This window comes from Lissotriton helveticus, chromosome 12 (assembly GCF_964261635.1).
Source record: "Lissotriton helveticus chromosome 12, aLisHel1.1, whole genome shotgun sequence".
NCBI lineage: Eukaryota > Metazoa > Chordata > Amphibia > Caudata > Salamandridae > Lissotriton > Lissotriton helveticus.
This window is the reverse complement of record NC_136073.1, coordinates 552,286,288-552,309,664: the sequence shown is the minus strand read 5'-3', so window position 1 is coordinate 552,309,664 and position 23,377 is coordinate 552,286,288. Positions and strand designations below refer to the sequence as shown.

General features: G+C 45.6%; 1 pseudogene across 1 annotated transcript; it reads left to right on the top strand.

The window, feature by feature from the left end:
• Positions 1 to 18,818: 18,818 nt before the first annotated feature.
• Positions 18,819 to 20,979, top strand: LOC144799210 (reticulon-1-A pseudogene; annotated as a pseudogene). Its single transcript, XR_013603774.1, has one exon. The product of XR_013603774.1 is annotated as a reticulon-1-A pseudogene (transcript).
• The last annotated feature ends 2,398 nt before the right edge of the window (positions 20,980 to 23,377 follow it).

Here is a 23,377-nt window from a genome sequence, read left to right as displayed (position 1 = left end):
AAGCAGAGTCAATTCGTAACCAGTCAGTCGTGCGCTAGTCAGGTGCTGAGTCTTGGTCTGGGTCAGGAGTGTGTCGACAGCATGGGGGACCAGCACAGTGAGGGAATTCGAAAGTATGATCCCCTCACTTTATCGGATAGAGGCGGCAGCTACCGCTCGAAGGCAGGCGGGCAGAGCTCTGGCTACGGGGTCAAGAGTGGCAGAGAAGTAGGCACAAGGGCGTTGTTTGGGACCCATGGGTTGTGTTAGGACAGACAAAGCGCACCCCTCCCTTTCGTGGGTGAAGAGGGAGAAGGGCTTGGTGTAGTCGGGGGTTCCTAGGACAGGGGCTGAGCAAAGGGCATCTCGTAGTTCTTGAAAGGAGGATTGGCATTCAGGGGTCCAAGGGAGTGGGAAGGGAACATCCTTTGTTAACAGAGAGAGTAGAGGTTTGATTATGAGACTAAAGTTTGGCAACCACTGCCGACAGAAGGACGTGAGACCTACTAAGGAGCGAACTTGTTGCTGAGTTTTTGGGACAGGGGTCTCTAGGATGGTCCGGATCCGATCGGGTGTGAGCTTCCTCCCGTCTTTGGACAGGAGGTGGCCTAAGTATGTCACCTGGGGTTGGCAGAACTGCAGCTTCTTCTTGGAGACCTTGTGACCGTTCTCCGCGAGGAAGTGCAGGAGTTGGATGGTGGCTGCGGTGGCAAGTGGAGTGGTGTCGGCAGCCAGGAGAATGTCGTCGACATACTGGATTAACACCACTCCGTCCGGAAGCTGGACTGCGTCCAGCTGTCTCTTGAGAGCCTGGCTGTAGATGCTGGGGCTTTCAGTGTAGCCCTGGGGTGCTCTACAGAATCTATATGAACGGGCCTTTAGGGTGAAGCCGAAGAGGTATCGGCTGTCTGGATGGATGGGGATGGAAAAGAAAGCATTTTTGAGATCTATGACAGTGAAGACAGTGGCAGTGGAGGGGATCAGGGTCAAGATAGTGGTGATGTCGGAGACTACTGGGTACTGAGGTACAACTACTTTGTTCACTTCTCGGAGGTCAATGATGAAGCGATAAGCCTTCTCATCTCCCTCGCCTTGCTTCTTAACAATGGGTAGGATAGGGCTGTTACAGACGTTACTGACTACTTCCTCTACCACTCCTGCATCGACTAAGGACTGAATGATTTCAACCAATGCCTTCTCGCCTTCGGGCGATATCCGATACTGTGGGAGCTTTGGGAGCATAGCGTCTGACCGTACAGTGATGTGCACAGGGTCTATCATCATGCGTCCTACGTCCGAGTCGGTCTTGGCCCAAAGGTACGAGGGTAAAGTGTCTAGTAGGGACAAGTCGGCGTCAGTGATGGAAAACATGCGTCGGGTGGGACAAGGCCTGAACAGATTCTGGTTATCGTATAGTATGACTCGTACTCCGTCTGGGGAACACCGAATGGTGGCTCGAAAGTGTTTCAGGAGGTCAAGACCCATAATGGCGTCGGGTGTGTTGGAGGATAGCAGGAAGGTTGTGTCCGTGATGTTGTTCTCTAAGTCAAAGGGAATCGGTGCAGATAAGGGATTAGTAGAGGGCGTTCCATCAAAGCCTATTGATGTCACGTGTGAGCCAGACAAGGGTGCCCTTGGAATCAGTCGTTTAGATAACGCACTACGTGTTGCCCCAGTGTCCACCAAAAATGGGGACTTCGTACCCAGGACCTTAGCAGTGACATAAGGACCTTGCTGGTTAACACAAAGCTCGACTGGATCCCTCCCTTGTCCCTGGCTGTCCTATGCGAAGTCGTGGGCGTTTTCGCAATCGGACTGCTGATACTGATTCTGTCGTGGGTGGTCAAAGGTGTTAGGTCGGTTTGATCTGTCATAGTTAGCGTCATTGGTGTGTCCCCGTCCCTGGTCCCTGTTCTTTCGTCCGCTTGCCCCGTCCCTGGCCTCTCGGTTCTTGTACATTTCATGGAGGACCGGGCACTGCGACTTCCAGTGACCGTATCCCTTACAAAACGCGCATTGGTTTTCGTCTAAATCCCTACGACCTGCATAGGGTACGGACGTTCGTTCTCTGGAGGGTGTATTCTTAGGGGCTGTCGACTGGTAGTTTCCTTTGGAGGGTTCCCTACCCATCGTCACCCCCTGCAGTTGAGCTATCATAACCCTCTCTTTCAACTCCTTCTTTTTCCGTTCGGATGCCCTGTCGTTCTCATTCTTCTGATGCTCATAGTATTGGGCCATCTGGAGGATAGCCGCGGGTTTAGAGGCTGCCCAGCTGCTTTCGCTCGCCTGCAGCTTTTGAGAAACCTCTTGCACCAGACCCTTCACAAAGTTCTGGACGAACAAGTGGTGTCCGGTTGCAGTGGTCATATCTTGGCCGCTGTAGTCGGAGAACACCGTTTCTAACCTGGAAAAGTATTCCGAGGCGTCTTCTTGCGGTTTCTGTCTACAGGCCGTCACTATTGACCAGTCTATTTTCTTCTCGGGAATCAGGGTTTTGAGTTTTTGGACGATTTTGTCCGGGAGTTCAAGAATAGCCGTTACGGGTTTCTGTCCGGCTCCAAGTTGCTTGTCGATCTCATCGAGTTGTCTCCAGGTATATCCGAACAGCTCAAGGTGGTCGACCTTGCGGATCTGCTTCCACACATCAGCTGTCAGACATAACCCGAAGAACAAATCGATGTCCGCTAGGGTCATGACAGTGGAACCTAAGGTTGTACCTAGTTCAGTGTAGAAGGCAGTGGGGTTTTTCCGTAAATCAGGTAGAGATTTTCGGAACGTCAGAATATCCTGACGATCCCATGGTTGGTAGACTCAGTTGTACACTACCCTCCCTCGTGCATCCTGATGGTTGACATCATCGTGTGTTCCCTGACCTCGTGGGGGGACCCAGTAGGGGGCAGCCTCTCTTATCGGCATCATGGTGCTAGGTTGCTCTATTCGTGGTTCGGTCGCTACAGGTGTCGTAGGTTTAGCTTCCAACTCTGATTCAGTGAGGTGGCGGAAAACCTCAAGCGTACGCGCAAGGAGGTCCGTCACGTCACACTCGCCCTCATCCCCGATATCGACTTTTCTATACAGAGCCGTTAGGCTCTCGGGACCTTTGTCTCGGTATCGGTCCTCATAAGCATTTAGGACGTAATAACACAGTCGTACGACAAAGTGTCGTCTGTGGCTTCCCGCGTATGAGTTGAACATATCCATGATGTGCTCCTCACTCTCCTTTCGTTCTACTAGTGTCCTGACTACTTTATCAATCCCTGCTCGCTCATATTTGTTCAACCTGTTCGTTCTCGTGAGATCTGTCTTTCGGGCCTCATGGTCATCTAATATTGCTGCTTGTTTTATATCTGGTACAAGGGGTTCGGCCGACGCGGAGGCCATGGGGGCCGAGGCCCTGGGGCTACTCTCTCCTGTGCTTGGGGGCAGCGAGTGTTGCGCTGAAGGTTGGGAAGGGGCATATGGAGGGGGCATGTAGATGATCGGAGGACATAATAAGAGATCATCGTTGGTTCGCTGTTTCAAGGGTAATTCAGGGTAGAGCGCAGAGGGTGTTCTAACGGGACACTGACTCGATGTTTCGGTTTCTCGTTTCCGCTTAGCTTCCTCTCTCTCCTTTATCTCTTCCTCTAGTTTCTTTGCGGCTAGGTGAGCTGCTTTACGTAGCTCCTTGTCTTTCCTAGCCTCCTCTTTCTTTTTTCGCTGTACAGCTTCTTTGCGCCACAGGCCAACGCTGTCTAGCATGGTCGGTGTTGTTCTACGAGTTTTTAGAACTTCATCTAATGCGTCTAGTTTGCTTTCTTCAAAGGATCCTATCAGTGGCCACTGACTCTGGGGTTCCTTCTTCGTATACCTGTGCCATAATTTGCTATATGCTATAGCGACTAATCCATGCTTTGTGAGCATGTCCTTGTTAGGGGTGCCTTCCAGTGGGACTGGATGATCCACCTCTAACAAGCGGTCCGGGTTGAATCAGCTACCACTCAGTGGGGAGAAGATAGGCATGACAGATTACAAAGGGGGACAAAGGTCCGCAATACCTATCCTTCACTACCTGCAAAGACTAGACAGAATACTGCTATTCTACGTTGTTTGCAAACAGTGAATGCTTCAAGAGAACTAGATCCAAATAAACAATCAGTGAGGAGAAGATAGGTACGACAGATTACAAAGGGGGACAAAGGTCCGCGTTACCTATCCTTCACTATCTGCAAAGGGAGAGAGACTCTTTTTATCCCTCACCGTTTGCGGGCAGGGAATGCCTCAAAAAGGAGCTGCTCTGACAATCAAAGAAAAGGGAGCTACTCTGACAATCAATCAATCAAACAAACAGTGGGGAGAAAAGATAGGCACGACAGATTACAAAAGGGGACAAAAGTCCACGTTACCCACCCTTCACTATCCACAAAGGAAGATAGAGTATTTGTACTCTTCCTCGTTTGTAAGCAGTGAATGTCTCAAAGAACCATCATCGTTTCGCAATTTGTCGTTTTTACACGACCTTACCCGGACCGCATGGGCTGTTTCTCGTCTTCCGCGTCCAACGCCCGATCGTCCTCCAATCTCCGATATTGCCGCAGCACTCCTGATGGTTCCCAGTCAGGACCGTAGATCACTCGAGAGAGGTCGGTTCGGAACCAGTGAAGTTCGGATGATCGGCTGTCAGACGAGGGTCTATCGGACAGGAGCTCTCCCGATCGTTGCAGTCGTTCACTCTGTCGTCAGGACCTCTCCCACTGGATCCACGTGTCGCTGATGGGCCCCACGCTTGGGACGCCAATTTTAAAGCAGGAAGGCAATCAACGAACAAAATAACTTTAAGTATTGCTCGGCGATGTCACCTCTTATCCCACAAAGTATAATTCAATGAAGAGGCAGGCGCTGGGGACTGGAAGGCAGGAAACAAAGGTTTATTCTCTCCGGAGGAGAACACGTCAGATCAGACCAACAGGGAATCTTCTCGAGGTGCTCTAACTGCATCTCTCAGGCCTGGCCTCTTATACACGCATTTTATGGCAGGAAGACATTCTTTATTACAATAAAGGTACTTTGAAGTATGAAAGACATCCCCGGAATCTTCCGCTTCAGACCCGCTCCCACGCACCCTTACAGTGAGAATCCCCTCCCCAATCATAATACAGGACTGTCATCTGACGACAGGAACAGCAGGGCATTCCGCCGATTCCCGGAATGCGTGTGGTGTGACGGATCTCATGGGGTGGGGGCCTTGATCTATCGTAACTCCTTTGAAGAGGGGCGATTCTTTACAGTTGGGGCCATAAACTGCATCCGCCGGGCTAGGTGATAGCCTGGGACCGGCCTGGACAATCGGACACGGAGGAAGAGGGGTGTCAGAGGGTGTGATAGCGCATAGGAAGAAAGGGAGGTGTCGGGCAGGCACGGGGTGTGATTCCCAGGGAAGAGCAGCGCAGATGGAGGAGTTTTTATGGCCCATGCATGAGAGGGAGAGAGGGAGGGTAACCAGTGCGTGGGGGAGATGTTTGCGAGGGTGGAAAGCCGTGCTGAGGATCGGCGGCGTGCAGAGAGGGGGGGTCTGATCAAGGCATCTAAACTGGCTGCCGTGTGCGACGAAAGTGTGGCATTGGGAAAAAGGCAAGAAGGCGCAGACAATGTTTACCAATACGAATTAATTTTCCACAATAGGAGCAATCGACATGGCGACAAGCTCCTCTATGCCTCTAGCAATCCTCACGTTGGACGCCACCAAGGCCTTAGACAGGGTCAATTGGTTATACCTGTCGGGGGCCTTGGAAATATTCGGCGTGGGTCGGGCTTTTCGCAGAGCGGTGGAACTCCTATACCACAATCCATCTGCATCGGTCCTGGTTAACGGAGGTCTGTCCGAGCCATTTACCATCAAAAGGGGCACACGGCAGGGGTGCCCTTTATCCCCTCTGCTTTTCGATCTTTACATTGAGCCGTTTGCTCAAAAAATTCCTGAGGATAATAACATCAAGCCTTTTAAGTACAGAGATTGGGGAAAAAAGGTGTCCCTGTATGCAGACGATATTATGATCATGACGTCAGAGATTAGTACCGCGTTCCCGGCAGCTATAAATCTAGCACCGGAATTCGGGAAAATCTCAGGGTATGAGGTAAATGCTTCTAAAACCGAAATTATGGCATGGAACAGCGATGTAACAGGTTTTAATGAGCAACTAAGTAGTAACTTGAGATATCTCGGTCTAAGATATCAATCTGATTGCATCTACCAACTTTGCAATAGTTGCCAAAGATTGCCGGAAGTTAATGGCGTCTTAGAAGCATCTCCCCTTGACAGTTCTGGGTCGTGCAAACTTAGTGAAAATGTCTATTTTACCTAAGTTGACTTTTATTTTCAATACTATACCATTATTTTTTGATACATCACTCGTGGCGAAGATGGAAAGTGACATTTCTTCATTTATTTGGAAAAATAAAAGTGTAAAAATAGCTCGGAAGAAAATAAGGCGTCGTAGGGAGAAAGGTGGCTTGGCCGGTCCTGATCTTCAGATATATGCGTGGGCCTTTCAAATGACACACGCACGAATGTTGTTAAAAATCCCATCAGACCAAGGCATAGGGTTGATGTTTACGGCATTATTACAGGGCGAAGGAGTTGGGCAGTCGGGTTTTCTTTTTAAGTTTGGTGACCCTAAATTTTTCAAGAAGATCAAATTAAAGATGCTGCAGGGCCTAGCAAGAACTTGGTACAATCTCAGAGCTGCAACCAAACTAGGATATTACTCAAACAGATCTCCTATATGGGATTTTCCTGCTGCTACTGGCTGGACAAACGATATACTGGTAATTCCACTAAAAGACGCCGGAATCTCAACATGGGGTGACTTGTTTGTGGAAGGGACCACGCTTTCCTGGGAACATCAAGCGAGCAAGGTGGGCCCAAACTTCTCTAGATTGAAGTATCTGCAAATCTCAAGTTGGGCCCAAGCGCAGTCAGCTAGAGCCCCTCGTCGTTATAACACGCCCTTAGGAGGAGGCAGTCAACTGGAATCCTTTTTGCTCAATAAACCAACAGTACCCAAGGAAGTCTCCCTATGGTATAATTTAATCTTGGAAGAGATCAATGGGGAATTCCATCTCCCAGAACTACTGTGGGGTTCCTTGATGCCATCCCTGAACTTGAACGATCTATGGCTAATGTCTTGTAAAGTCTTGTGGGACCTAGTTAAACCAGCCTGGCTCCGTAGGAACCACCTTTTCACCCTTCATAGGGCTTACTATTCCCCTCAGAGGTTGTCTAAATTTTCAACAGGGGGCTCGGTGGCATGTGCTCGCTGTGGTCTAGTGGCAGCCTCTGATGTACACATGTTTTATGACTGCCCTCACCTGAGGTCTTTTTGGGATCTAATTAACAACAAACTTACATCTTCCACCGATTTTACAGTGGTTATTGATCTTCGGCTAGTAATCTTCGGTGTTGTAGACCAGAAGCGAAGTCCTGCCAAAAACCTCTTGTTTTATTCCATCTTGGTGGCCCGCAGAGAAATCTGTAGGCGGTGGAAAGAGGCATCTCCTCCTTCTTTACATGACTGGTGTACCTCAATGCTACAAATATCAAAATTAGATCTCGCCAGGGCGGGAAAACCAGGAAAAAGAGCTTTTTGGCACCTACTTGATTGGTCTCACTAGTTGTGCAGGGTTTTTTTTTTTTTTTTTTTTTCCCCCCACGTCCGATGATTACGAAGCCATGATATACTTTCTCTGCTAAACAATCTCGCCTTCCTCGTTTGGCGTATTGGTTGATATAAGCAATAATGGTAACTGGCTTATGGTTAGTTTCTGTCTAACAAGCAACTGGGGGTAAGATCGGCAGGGTGAATGACATAGCTTCAGGGTCTTGGCAATCCCACGTACCGTCTGTACCCTTACCAGTTTTCGACTGAGTCAGCATGTCAGTACCACTATATGTCTTTCTTCCCAGTTCAGAAGCTCGGCAGATTACAACCATGGTGGAGATGAGGACAAAAAAAAACCAAAACAAGAAGAAAAGAGGGTTTTACAGTGGGAACGAAACAGGGGAAGCCGCGAGGAGAGAGTGGAGTGACCGGAAGTGTTACTGGGAGGATGGGGTAGACAAGGGACAAATACCCACAAGGCTAGAGGGAAGGCAGCTCACCGGGCATCGGCCATGTTGCTCGGTCTCATACATACATGGAAATGTGTTGCATTGTTGAATAGGATGAGGCTTTCTTTTAGTCTGTAAATTAGCAACTTACCCCGCGCTTAGTAGTTCGTGTAAGATTTCTGACCCTGTGCTTCCTTCTACTGCTGCTCACGATTAGCACCTTGGGATCGCCCGTGTGTTTTAGGACAACAGAGCAAGGCACCGCGAGAAAGTCGTTTTTGTGACCGTGAGTCTGCATAGCAGGGCAGATCTCCAGGACACACCGTCGATCCATGGATCAGCCTCGGCCCGAGTCAGGGAAAAAGATGAGTGAAGTAGAGGGAGCCCAACTCTGCAAGACAAGTGGGAGAGAGTAGCCTTACCTCCGGGCAGCACCAGTGATAGGCGCACCAGGCAGGAGGTTCGTCGGCAGGGTACGGCGGCAGCCAGTGAAACAAGAGCGTGGCGAGGGCTCCCCATTGGACGGCACGAAGCATGTGGGGGATTTCCAGCCCGGTCAGACAGCGGGAGGAATTTTAATAAGCCTCTAACTTTTTACCCCCACAGTGAAATAAACCCGACTGCGTGGAGAAATGCCAGAAGGCATGGTTCACAGAGAAAGCAGCAGACTTGACAAGGGAAAAAACAAGCACATGCAAAGCAATGGAGGGGGGGTGGGAACGGAGACACGGACAGCCGGAGGGGGGGGCAGGGGAAAGCAGGACAGCAAGACAGCCACGAGCCACGCAAAGACGGAAAACAAAGACGACAGACACGAAAACGCACAACAATACAAGGAGACAACAGAACACCAGAACACGGAGGCAAAGACGAAGACGGAAACCAACATATACACACACACATAAATATATCTTTGTTCTCTACTCACACCACTGGAATTCTCTCCAAAGAGACGAGGCGCACCCAACTTCGTGCTGAATATTTTTTATTTAATTTTCTTGCCCAGCACCACCGCCATGACGCGTTTCGGTCCCCCTTGGACCTTGATCACCTGACATGTTACATGGGGCAGGCCATACATTTAAAGTGACAGTGCAACTAGTTGTGAGTAAACATGAACAAAAGACTGTTGAACCTGCCATGTGCAAAGTAGATGTAAAATACTTTTTTCAATTTTGTGCAAAATAGTAGCTGTAAAATAAATTTTCAATTTTGTGCAAAATAGTGCAAACCCTCTGTGCAAATCATCAATAAATATTTAAATATATAAATATATAATAAAACATTCATGATAAAAGCAATTTGATCAATTTAGCCCACAGAAATCATTTTCATCAAACAGGATTAATTAAAATCCAGTGATTTGTTTCAAAAGGCAATATTATGATCACATCTCAAAGTAACTACATTTGAGAAAAGCCGTTTTGGATACAGAGGATAACCACCACTACCAATGTGCTCATGGCAAAATGCTTGATTGTACAGCCCAAGTGGGCATTTGTAGTTATTTGTCCAAGATAAAGTGCAATGTGTATCTTAAAATATGTGCATTCCCTAAAACCAAGTAAGTGCAAAACAGTAATTAAAATGCTGTAATTCTTGATAGGCGGTCAGCGAGGATAGTTCATTGATATATATACAATACAGTAACTTACAAATGGATAAAAAGAAGACCTTCAATCATGTTTATAAATGAGTATAAAAATCTTCACTGGCATTCATTCCATTCGATGTCTTTGTATGTAGTTCGAGTATATATTTTGTTTCTAACATTCTCAGTTTCATGTTGCGGTCACCACCACGTCTCAATGGGGGTACACAGTCCACCACATAATATTTGAGCTCATCAGGGTTTTTGGCATGCATGACATCAAAATGACAGGCTACAGGGTAAGACTCATCCCTATTTTTGATCGCGCGTATGTGCTGGAGTATCCTCTTGTGGCATTCAAGTTTGGTACTCCCCACGTACCGTAGGCCACAAGGGCACTCCAGCACATACACTGCAAACTCCGTCTTACAGGTTAATTTCTTGTTAATTTTGATAGGTCTGTTCCTGAAGGGACTATGATATTCTGTCTTGTTAACACCTTGTTTGCACGCCTTACAGGTGGCACATTTGATAAAGCCCTTGCTCCCAGTAATCCATATAGGATTTTTTATTTTTTTTTGCAGAGTTTTATATAGCGCGAACTAGACCCGAACCGAATCAGGTATCAGAGCGCTTTACATAGCACCAGTTACGTTACATGAGGACAGACACACATTCATTTTAGGCACGGGGAGATTAAGTGATTTGCCCAGAATCACAGGATGTTTGGCGTCGTTACCGAGACTCGAACCCAGTTCCTCCAGGTCCGAGGTCGAGCGCCCTAGCCGTTAGGCCAACTCCTCTCCCCAATTAACCCTTGCCTCAGGGCTGCTGGAGACCAAAGTATTGCTCATGGCATTGGCCTTCCTAAAGGTTAGGTTGGGAGAGCGTGTGAGTTTTTCACCCAATGTGGGGTCATTTTTCATGAGGGGCCAATTCTTATTGATGATTTTCCTTATAGCAGGATGTTGGTTACTATATGTTAGAATTAGCCTCAACTGTTGTTCCTCACTAGGGATATCGTTAGTCACGTTTTTAGTTATCAGTGCCTGAGTTCTACCCTGTGCATTGGCTCTATTCATAGCTTTATCAATTACTTTTGGACTGTATCCTCTCTTGATGAATCTGGCGCGACACTCCAACTGAGCTTTAAAACAGTCAGTGTCAAGGCTGCATATTCTTCTGATCCGCAGCATCTCCCCATAGGGGATGCTACGGATCAGATGCGCCGGGTGACTACTCTCAGCATGTAATACCGAGTTCCCGGCCGTATTTTTCCTATGCAGCCTGGTATTCAAAACACTTTCTGAGACAAAGATCTCCACATCCAGGAAGTACACAGAGGTTTTACTAATGTGGCTCGTAAATTTCAAATTCATGTTGTTAACATTCAGTGAATCCACAAATGTCTGTGCCTCAATTTCTGTACCCTTCCATATGAATAGCAAATCATCGATATATCTATACATATGTGCTATCTGATTGTTCACAAACCCATTGTCCTCCGACAATAGGACCTGCTCCTCCCACAGCCCCATATGTAGACAGGCGTAGCTGGGGGAGAAGCAGGCCCCCATTGCCACGCCCCTGATTTGCTGGAACACTTGTTTGGCAAACATGAAATAGTTGTTCTCTATGCACAAAGTTATTATTGCCATCAACATTTTGTTGTGCTCCATATAGCATATTGGACGTTTCCTCAAAAAATTATTTATTGCTTTCAATCCATCCCTGTGATGGATACTTGTATATAATGAGGAAACGTCCATTGATATGAGCACATAGTCATTGTTCCAAACCACATTTTTTAATTTGCATAGCAAATCTCCTGTGTCCAGAATAAAAGATGGGAATGATCGCACATGTTCCTGAAGGAAAAAGTCCACATATTTACTTGCGTTTTCAAACAAACTGCCACATGCCAATATAATGGGCCTGCCAGGTGGATTTTCCTTACTCTTGTGGATTTTGGGTATAAAGTATACCACTGGCATCACAGGAAAATCATTCTTGAGAAAGCGAAACTCTTCTGATGACAAAAGGCCAGTGCTTTTCCATGCTACTAGGCTGGAATAAAATGTCTGCCAGGATGCCTTTACACTTCCCATATCACAGCGCCTGTAGCAATCTTTGTCACCAAGTTGTTTGATTGCTTCAGCCATGTACATGTCACGCGGTCAAAGGACGATATTTCCTCCCTTGTCCGACTGGCGTACTATTATGTTGATATTAGATTTTAATTTAGTCATCAACTTAAAATACTCTTCATCCTTGTCTGTATATCTTTTTTTAGATTCATTCTGCCTTTTGTACAAGAGTTTTAGTTCCTGTGTCACCTTCTCATGAAAGATATCAATGTTATCCCGTATCATCACCGGGCAGAATTTTGATTTTACCTTGAAAGCAGTTAGTGGTCCTTGAACTTGTTCTGTGGACATTTGGCTGAGAGGCTCAGACGTGATGTTGCCTTCGTCTCGTAACTCATACAAATCTTGCATTAGTTCAGCATCCATTGCTGTTATACCAGTTGGTGTTGTAATTGCACTACTCAACGCAAGTACTTTTTTGTGTTTTCCTGTTCCTTGTAGGAGATGGAATTTTTTCAATTTGATTTTGCGCACAAACGTATATATGTCAACACATAAATATATATATATATATTTTTTTTTTGTTTTGCAGTTTTATATAGCGCCCACTCGACCCGAAGGTATTGCTATGGGCGGGGTGTTTCCTTCCATGTAGTCAGCTTCAAGCACGACTTGCTTGGAGTGCACACACTTTTTTTTTTTTTTTTTTTTTTTTTTTTTTAAAACCTTTATTGGTGCAAAAAAAAAAACGAGAACAAATACGGGCCCACAACCATCAGGCCGGCCACAATACTTTCAGCACCATAGCGAACAATACAAAGCCCCAGCGGCACCAGAAGAAACAGTAATAATCAAGGAGCAACGCCAAAAACGATACGCGCCGCTCGGCTAACCGGAGCAGCGAAGGTTAATTTTAAATGCTATAACGTAAACATAAACAGTAAAGAATAAAGATCAAGGAGCACTGAGTCCGAATCATCACTTCGCATCAGGAGCAGGTAACAGCATAGTACGATATTAACCCCAAAAGTCAGTCTAGAAAACAACATGGCGGATCAAGACAAAACAACAGGAACATCAAATGAGAAATACATGCCACGCGCAGTGCTACCCACTCCCACTAACCGGCGCACCGGACCCAGGACAGAAAAAGGGAGAGAAAAGCGCAGAAAATAGAAGGCCATAGAAAGAAGGAATGAAACAATAATCCCTCCCCCCACCCTACAACAATGCGGAGGCCACGGCCTACCCCCCCCCGCCAGCGTGTCTGTCGCCCAATGAAAACCCGAAATATAGAGAAGAAAGAAGGAAATGGAAAAGAATCCCCTAATAGTGAAGGAGGGCCATATTATATCTCCGAAATCACCCGAGCTCCCGGCCATGAAAACTCCCCACCACCCACGATAACAAATCAGAGCATCAAAACAGAAAAGGGCACAAAAAGGTGGGGAGAGACACAAAAATCGTTTCATAACGCGTCGTGGAAGCGACCCCTCCCGGGCCCCCACCCATCTCCCAGCAGAAGCAACACAAAGGAGGTCAATCACATCCCCGGCCTGATCTCAAGAGCATCCCAAAACTCTAACCCGGATTAGACACCGCCCCAGATAAAACAAGGAGAGAAGGCAAGCATCGATACAGAGTCAAGTGAGCATACAATGCAATTGTATAAAAACATCATGCGACATAAGCCCAGTACACACATTTAGCCAGGGCCAACCCCATCCCCTACAGTTAACAAAAGCAGTCAGCAGCGAGAAAGCAGCTTAACCCTGGCCCGATCGTGGATGCAGCTTAATGCAGAGTACAACAGGAGAGCCCCTCCCCCCGCACACATCAGGATAACATGGCTGCCTAAAAGAAGAAGACGAAGCAGGATCACAAAATGGCCACCGGCCATCTGTACAAGGTCTGTTGTCCGCCAAACTCAGTTCAATAAGAGCATCCGAAGGGCAAAAGTTCCACGGGGAGAGGGATGAAGACCAGCAGACAAAAGTCGACACGTAGGGTAAAAGTCGCTCAGTCGTGTCTCCAAGTAAACTCGGTGGTGCAGACATCAAGAAGTCAAGCCAGGAGGAAAGGGGAAACAATGTAGCAGTCTCAGGATCAGAGGGCCGCCAGCCGTCGGCCCCGGGCGAGGAATCCGCAAGTTTAGTATCAGCACAGGCAAAGGAAAACAGTGTAGCACCGTGGGTTGGCAAAAGCAGACTCACACTCGACTGAAGGCAGGCGCTGCGATCACGAGTCTCGGCAAACCTCATGGCGTCCAGGCGAGCACACAGCGCCTGGAAGCCATCAATCATCTCCGAGCGGAGATCACAAAGGGCGGCCAGGATAGACCCATGGGACAGTGAAGGTAGCAGGACCCTCGAGGTAGGCTCCAGCGCCGGTGCTCGCAAGTCGATGTACCGCACTGGCAGGGTAAGGTCGTCCACAGACAGGAATGAGGGATTCCTCCTCAGCCGCGGCAGAACAAAGGGAGCCATGGCGCCGTCACACGATAGTGGATCTGGGGAGGGCGCAGAATGGGCGAGCATGTCCTCGAGACACCAGCGCCGAGAGCAAATCAGGAACACCTCCCGCAAGCCGTCTCGGATCGGGCCGGGCAACGGAGGAAGGGTCAATCGGTTGCACTAAGCTAGGTCGCCCGGCACCATGTGTCGCCCATCTCCCCTTCGGAGCAAAAACACCATCCACGAGTTGCCCAAGTCGGCAGTCACAGTGCAAGCGGAGTCTGCAGCAGACATCAGCGTCAGTGCGGTGGTGACAGCTGTAGATGGAAAGGCGCCGCCACTGAGTCATCCGCGCTATCCAGTTGAGCGGGTCATCTCCGAGCCTCCAGGAGCCGACGACGAGCGGCCATTGAAGCGAGGGTCCGGGGAGGGAGTCGCACCGCAAGTTTTCCCAGCATCCGAGCGCGCTAGAAGGTCAAAAAAGGGATCGGTGCGCTCAGCACATCCTCAGACGCATTCCGCCGCTGGATGCAACCAGGAAAAATATCAGGATTTCAAAGCGGAATGCAAGGGCCAGCGGAGCCGGGCGACTACACGTCCGCTCCGGTCGCCATCTTGGCTCCTCCTCCGAGTGCACACACTTAATACGCGCTGTACCAACCGGACATCATGAAACTGGAACATGAGCAACAACAGTAAGACCAAGTGTTCCTATTTGACCAGCACGTTCAGTAGAAGGGCACATCAGACCTACACTGAAAGATCCAAAATAGCGCAAAAGGTTACAGGAAGCACAATAAAAAACAAGACCAGCGGGCTGTTTTCACTTACAGCTGCCCAACATAAAAACTCGGTCGCGTCAAGGCGCTTTAGAAAGGAAGCAGCAAACGAAGTACTGGAAAGAGGGAAGCTTGCCCTCTTCCCGCCACTTACTCCTTTCTAAGTGCGTGCGCGTTGAGGATTTCCCATTCACAGTCCTTTCCACACGCTGAGCAGAGAGTCACCCTCTTGTTGCCCTGCTCAAGTCTGTAGTGCCTGGTGCCCTTACTTCCAGCGTGAGGATAAGGATCTCAAGCTCCCCCGAACCGAGGCTTTTAGTGTGCACGTGCATGGGATCTACTTTCTTCCTTCTGCCCCTTCTTCCCAAAAATGCGTACAGGAGGGACGCCTTGCCCTAAGAAGGTCAGTCTTGTCAAGCGACTTCCGGTTTGTGTTCCCTTACACCCCCATCACCTTCCACACCGAGTCAGGGAAAAAGATGAGTGAAGTAGAGGGAGCCCAACAAGGGAAAAAACAAGCACATGCAAAGCAATGGAGCGGGGGTGGGAACGGAGACACGGACAGCGGGAGGGGAGGCGGGGGAAGGCAGGACAGCAAGACAGCCACGAGCCTGATCGCAAATACAAAGTACTTCCTGGCAACTTAAATCTTGCAGCCCACTCCGGCAAAAGACACTTAAAAAAAAAAAAACCATGACAAAAAAAACATCCGCCCACCGCCGCAATGACGTTGTTAAAGGGGCGGAGAGCGAAAAAATCGGCAGAACGCCCACGAATCTGCTTGGACAATGACTGACGCATCTCTGTTCCAATGGCTAGCTTCCATTTATGGAGCTAGCCAATGGAACAGAGAGGCGGGTTAAAGACCCATACTGAAACTCAAAAGATTTCGCCTGCGCGAACACTGCAGCGCAGTGGACGCCAGGCGAAACCTAAAAAGGGCCTTTTGAAATAAGAGCCAGCCATGTGTTTGGGTGTAAATGTGGTCTTTTGACCATTTGTTTATCACTTGCATACCACAACATTGTGGTCTCCACCAGTCTTTATGAGAGGCCAATTTCACACTCACAGGGGAAAAGAGGCCCCCTATAAAGCTGCAATGGCGCCAAACCTGCCACACATGCGGGTGATATGCCATCGAGGACTGTTCTGAATACCAAAGGCGGGATGACCGAGCATTAGCTGTTTTTAAACTTTTTGGTTTCCTTGTAATTTTTTTAAAGATCACAATTACTCACCGATTTTACATTTTGCAGCAGGATGGACACATGAACAGTTCCACAAAGTTTAGAGATAAACCAAAAAGATGGTTAAATACACATTTACAAAAAAACTAAAAAAATCACATCAAATAATCGTACTTTTAAGGCTGACGTTCAAACCAAATTCTGCTTATATACCGGTGCCCGCCACAAATCGGGCTCACACACCAACAGACCCGATTCAGGCCCGGGAGTTGTGCGTGCACGCAAAAATGAAGAAAAAAAAACATGCAGGCTGGCGAGTGGTGTGAGCGCACCACGACGAGAGAGTAAAGCCATATGGCGCCTCTGCTAGTCATTGAGCGCTTAACCGCACGCTCTATGCCAGCCAATAGCGTGTGGTAGTATTTTTAAAAGCCCACACATACACTAAATGTCTCGCAGCGCATGCGCTGGCTCAGCGAAACCTAAGAAAGCACAACTATAAGACGGCAAGATGGTCAATGGTAACAGCAACCCTCAAAATTGCTGAATGTTTTGAACTATTTGCATTTTAACTTCATGTAATCTTATGAATTCACCACTGTTTCATATGTATTATTGATTGTTTTTGCCGCCATAGGTAAAAACATATTTGAAGATTTGGTTTCTGCAGTACAGTTTATGGGACGCTTTATGCCCTACCACTTAACTCCTCTTCTAGCCGGAAACTTAATACCAACTTGAGCTGACCATAATACATATTCAATGTACAGAGACAAACCAGTACAGAAAATGTTACAAATTATGCCATGGTTACCTGGTCAACATTCAGATAGTTGGAAACCTCCAATAAACAGCTTGTGTGCAGAGTCTGGCACCACAGTAGATACCACACCTGTAGGAAGAGACCATGCGATTAGCAAAGACTTGGGTTAAATGTGAAGTACCACTTATTTGCTGGCTAGTTGTGCACTCAAGTGTCCAGCATGCTATGACAATGACACGCTAATTAAAATTGTACCGAATTACTGACACCGACATGCATTTTGTAATTAGTCTTACCTGGTACGTATACGGAAGGATTTTCAGACATGCCAGGAAGTGGCTGATTATCGTGTGGTCAAGGGATCTTTAAAGACTGCACAAAAAATAGATCCCGCACCCTTCAAATATCAATTGTAATATTCAAATATCAATATCACTTATCAATCATATAATACTTGTAAACATCAAATTGTTCTCCCAAGAATCTTGCGGAATCAGTTTCTTCCAGAAAAGAGTTCCTTTATTCATCAATCATAACAAATTCAATAGCCAACGAGTTTCGTCCGTGATCGGACTTCTTCAGGGCTATACAAAAAAGAAATATACAAGATAAAATATTTACATATACACAAATATATACACCATTATTGCATACACACAAAATGTATGTCCATTAAAATTTGTACAGAAATAAAGAACCAGATAATACAAATTGCAATTATATTAGTACCATTAAATTTCTTATTCGAGGGAGAGCATAAGTCTGAGAGCACAAGGTCACAAGGACCCCAAAAGTAAGCACTGTAATAGTGTCAAACAACTAGTTTCCGCAATTAAGGCTTCTTGTGTCTGATGACATCATTATAAAAAACTTCATTGTAGAAGCTCTATAGGAATAGTCAAAATCTATATATAAAGCAAGTACCTTGTTCAATTTCTCCTTTAGCCTTAAGGATAATTGTTCCTCACCTATGTAAGATCTGGTAATCTGAAATTACAATATTATGTACTTAGTAAGCAGCAAGGCTCTAAGATCAAGCCTTTATTCATCCAGTGATTTAAAAACAAGAAAAGCATTCTAAATTACAATGTTGTTCCCATTAACAGTCACTATAATGTATACACATTTCATTTGATGCATGTTATACTCTCAAAACTGAAACATGATATTACACTATGCTCCTAATAAGCAGAACTTAGGTGTATAGGTGAACATTAATTTTTAGATCTTTTCTCTTTCCTGTCAGGACTGTTCATATGAACCCAAGAGATCATACTCTTAACGTGAAAACCCATGCTGAGAAAACAGTTAGCTCAAAAGACTTCACTTCTACTTATAATTCTCTTAGCACTACATTTGCAATTACTTACAGCTTATGTTCTGAACAATCAGACTTCAATACAGGGGAATGTTCCAAGATAAAAAGATCTTTAAATGTGGAAAGCCTAAGAAAAAAAAAAGGAAAAAAGGAAAAAAGGAAAAACAACTCGTTTGGTGGGTGTCCTATTCATTGGGCATAGTAAATAAAGCCTTGATCTCACACCGTATTCAGGTTTATATATTCAATATAAATGTTACCCTACATTATTTGTCTAACAATAAAACAATTCCATAAAAGATCGCATGCACGCGAAGCTGGGTCCACCATCTTGGACTGGTCAAAGAGGCATACATTGATGCTAGTCTTTTTCCCCATGTTACTTGCTCTGTATGCAAACATGGAGTCAACAAGATTGAGAGTTTCAGTTATAATAGCCCTAAAAAGCACAGGATTACCACATTTATCAACTGCAACACCACTTTTGTGGTGTACGTGATTATTTGCAATTGCAATATGGTCTATGTGGGTAGTAGCACAAGATGTTTAAAGGTAAGAATTCAGGAACAGCTCCCTCCCTTTTCGCACTGTGAGCCGGTCGTGCACGGCACCACTCCCCCACCGGCCCCGGCAGCAGAAGCAGGCTCCAGTCACCCGCCCGGCCTCAGAGTCCCTCCAACCGACGCCGCGGCCATGGAAGAGCAGCCCCCCACGCAGTCCCCGTTCATCTCCTCCAGCGGCGGCTTCCTCGACACCGGGGAGCGGGCCCAACCGCCGCCGCCCGTGCACCGGGAGCCGCAGGAGGAAGAGGACGAGGACGACGACCCGGCCGAGAGAAGGCCCTGGGAGGAGGATGACTTCGGGGACAACGAGGTGCTGGACCTAACGGGCGGGGCCGGCGACTTCTCGCACCCGCCCTTCACCGTCCGCTTCCCCGGGGCTGAAGTGCCGCCCCGAGCGCCGGCTTACGAGGAGGAGAAGCCAGCTTGGGGAGAAGAGATGAAACGGAAGCCGTCTTGGGAGGAAGAAGCCCCGGAAAGGCCGCAGCCTTCGGCCCCATCTGAGGAGGAGGAAGTGCCGCCCGACCGCAGACCCACCGCCCCGGTCATCACTCCCTTGGCCCCGCTGGCGCCTCCCTCGCCCCCCCAGGAGGAGCCGGCCCGGCGGAGGGGCCCCTCCGGCTCTGTAGTTGTGGACCTTCTTTACTGGCGAGATATCAAGAAATCGGGAGTGGTGTTTGGAGCCAGTTTATTTCTTCTGCTGTCTTTGACAGTCTTTAGCATCGTGAGTGTGTCGGCATACATTGCTTTAGCCCTGCTTTCTGTTACTATCAGCTACAGAATGTACAAAGGAGTTTTCCAGGCTATCCAGAAATCCGATGATGGTCATCCATTCAGGGCATACTTGGAGCGGGATGTTGCTTTGTCTGACGAGCTGGTTCACAAATACAGCAATGTTGTACTGGACCACTTAAACTGCGCTATGAAGGAGCTCCGGCGTCTCTTCTTGGTAGAGGACTTGGTGGATTCCTTAAAGTTTGCAGTGTTGATGTGGGTGTTCACATATGTTGGTGCCTTGTTCAATGGTCTGACACTACTGATTTTGGCCCTGATTTCACTGTTCAGTGTTCCAGTTATTTATGAAAGACATCAGACTCAAATTGATCACTACCTAGGACTTGTAAACAGGAATGTTAAAGATGTTGTTGCTAAGATCCAATCTAAAATCCCTGGCCTGAAGCCCAAAGCTGAATAAAGAGCTTGAAACAAATCAATAGGAATTTTATCTTTGATGGGTATATTCATTTTGGATTACACAGGAATGCTAACCAAGGGACAACCAACTCTTGATGTTTAAGTGCAGTTTCAGAGATCTTTATTTTTTAGCAAGTGTTTGAGGGAGGACAACATTGGCTGTGGAGGGGGAGGGGGAGATAGGTACCTGTTTTGATTGCCATTTGTTTTATCTTAAGTATTGTCAGCTGCTATGTACGGATTTAAAACTAATTTTTTTCGTTTCTCCTGTGGGAAGCATTGGTTTGAACTAAAGCTTTTTAGAAAGCTGTACAATGTGCTTCATCTGGGGTAGTCTTGCCGCGTTTTAATAAATCGTAGTGCAGGTTCAGCTGAGCGGGTGTACAGGTTCTTACAAATTGGACAATGTGTATGGTTTGTGATTTGAAAAGATGCAGGTTTTTTTTAAAAGGAGGTGTTAAGAAATGGTGCCATGAAAGCAGGAGTGAGGGACACCTTGCTTTTTTTGGTAAGAGTAATTGCTGTCTTGTGACTTTACTGTTGTATGATAATGCAAATATATATGCTGTTTCACAAAGCTTCAAACTTTCAGCTTCTCCACAGCGCTTGATGTTTCCGAGAACAGACTGATTTTGACCAGCTTTGTAACACATTTGCTTGAAAACAACAAATATTTCTAGAAACACGTCTTTGTTAAAAGTAAAAGGCACCAACGCATAAACTTTGCAACTTGCACTACATCGCACCAACGTAGTTGATTTTAAGCAAACCCCGTTTCTTCACGTCAGTTAATATGTGGATTAGAATGTTGAACGCTGCAAAAAATGTTATTTGGACATTACCAACATCGTGATGCAAGAAATTGCAAGTGAAGATTTTTACTATTGCAGTTAAAGCTGTGCTGATCTAATTCTGTGGAATGCATTGTGACTTGTAAAAAAAGTATCAATAAAGCTTATAGACCTAAAAAAAAAAAAAAAAAGAATTCAGGAACACCTTAGAAATATCAGTCATGGCGATATACGTAGTCCAGTGGCCCAACATATTTTGGAGTGTCATCCCCTAAAAAAGGATATTAGGTTTCATGCACTTGATAGAGCATTGACTAATACCCGGGGAGGTGATAGGACTACATATCTTAGACAGTTAGAGGCTCGCTGGATTTGTAGACTTCGATCAGTGAGTCATGGACTCAATGTTAATAATGAATTCCATCATTTTCTGTAAGAGTCAATAAATATGCCCATCTCTGACTGTGTGGCCTCTGCCATTTTAGGATTGCTGTTTGTCTGTATTTGAATAGATCTCTTCCAATGAACTTTGCTATATCTGTCCGGTATATATCAGTTCCTATAATCTACTACAATCCAACATATAAGTGTAACTTGCGGTTAACCAACATATTAGGCCTTCATACTGAACTTACAACTCATGGTAAAGTGATACAAATGTTGGCTAACTATCAAGTTGATTGCTTATGGAAGTATCGATTATAATACGTTCCTGTTGACCATGTCTAAAAAACTATATGTAACTGGTTGATTATTCAGAGAACTTTCATATTGTCTCGATATCTGTAAAAAATCCTCATATATAAAGTCCTTTTTGAACTTTTATTATGCATACGTGCATTAATTTGACTAGGCCAAAATGGCCGACACGTCACATCTAGACTTGACTAGATTAGGATGGTCGCCGTAATTTTAAGGTTATCTTGATTTTTTGCTTTGGTGGATTATAAGGTGTTGTATACACAATCACGTACACGAAAAGAACGATTTGAAAGTGTACATTTTCAATCCGCCCTCAAGATCTGCGGCAATCTTACTTTGTGATATTGAATCTAAGGTCTCTACACGGACTTTTTTGACTAGGTCAAAAGGGCCGACTATTCACATTAGAGAATGACCAGCCTAAAATGGCGGCCCTATTTAGAACTTTATAGACATTTAGTGTGACTTATTCAAAATGGCGCTCCAAAAAAACAACAACGGAGACACGTCACAATCGCTCGACCATAATGGGGTCAATTACCAATTTATTTGTGTTAATTGATGACTGATTGTTTAACACAAGTGGTATATAAACTCGTGGTTCAGTGCTCTCTTTCTTGAACCAGATGAACACACTTCTACGACGTGCCGATACTTTCTGCGGTGAGTTTCGATCTGCTGGAGAACCATTCTAGTGCTAGTCGCCATGTCTGTGGGATATTGTAGTGACTTCATAATTTATTCTCTGTCTAATCGCCTAAGATGAATTTGGCAAAAAGAAATAACTTTTGAAAAAACGTGTGACTAAGCCAAGATGGCCGCTGATATCGTTTGACAAACTGTATCCGGTAGCAATAGTTTCGACGTAATTGGGGTTAGTCGGACAATAATAATAGATACTCACAACTTACTTATAAGTTGAATTATTGTCTCTTCAATATGTATTTATTTACTATGCCCAATGAATAGGACACCCACCAAACAAGTTGTTTTTCCTTTTTTCCTTTATTTATTTATTTGTTTTCTTAGGCTTTCCACATTTAAAGATCTTTTTATCTTGGAACATTCCCCTGTATTGAAGTCTGATTGTTCAGAACATAAGCTGTAAGTAATTGCAAATGTAGTGCTAAGAGAATTATAAGTAGAAGTGAAGTCTTTTGAGCTAACTGTTTTCTCAGCATGGGTTTTCACGTTAAGAGTATGATCTCTTGGGTTCATATGAACAGTCCTGACAGGAAAGAGAAAAGATCTAAAAATTAATGTTCACCTATACACCTAAGTTCTGCTTATTAGGAGCATAGAGTAATATCATGTTTCAGTTTTGAGAGTATAACATGCATCAAATGAAATGTGTATACATTATAGTGACTGTTAATGGGAACAACATTGTAATTTAGAATGCTTTTCTTGTTTTTAAATCACTGGATGAATAAAGGCTTGATCTTAGAGCCTTGCTGCTTACTAAGTACATAATATTGTAATTTCAGATTACCAGATCTTACATAGGTGAGGAACAATTATCCTTAAGGCTAAAGGAGAAACTGAACAAGGTACTTGCTTTATATATAGATTTTGACTATTCCTATAGAGCTTCTACAATGAAGTTTTTTATAATGATGTCATCAGACACAAGAAGCCTTAATTGCGGAAACTAGTTGTTTGACACTATTACAGTGCTTACTTTTGGGGTCCTTGTGACCTTGTGCTCTCAGACTTATGCTCTCCCTCGAATAAGAAATTTAATGGTACTAATATAATTGCAATTTGTATTATCTGGTTCTTTATTTCTGTACAAATTTTAATGGACATACATTTTGTGTGTATGCAATAATGGTGTATATATTTGTGTATATGTAAATATTTTATCTTGTATATTTCTTTTTTGTA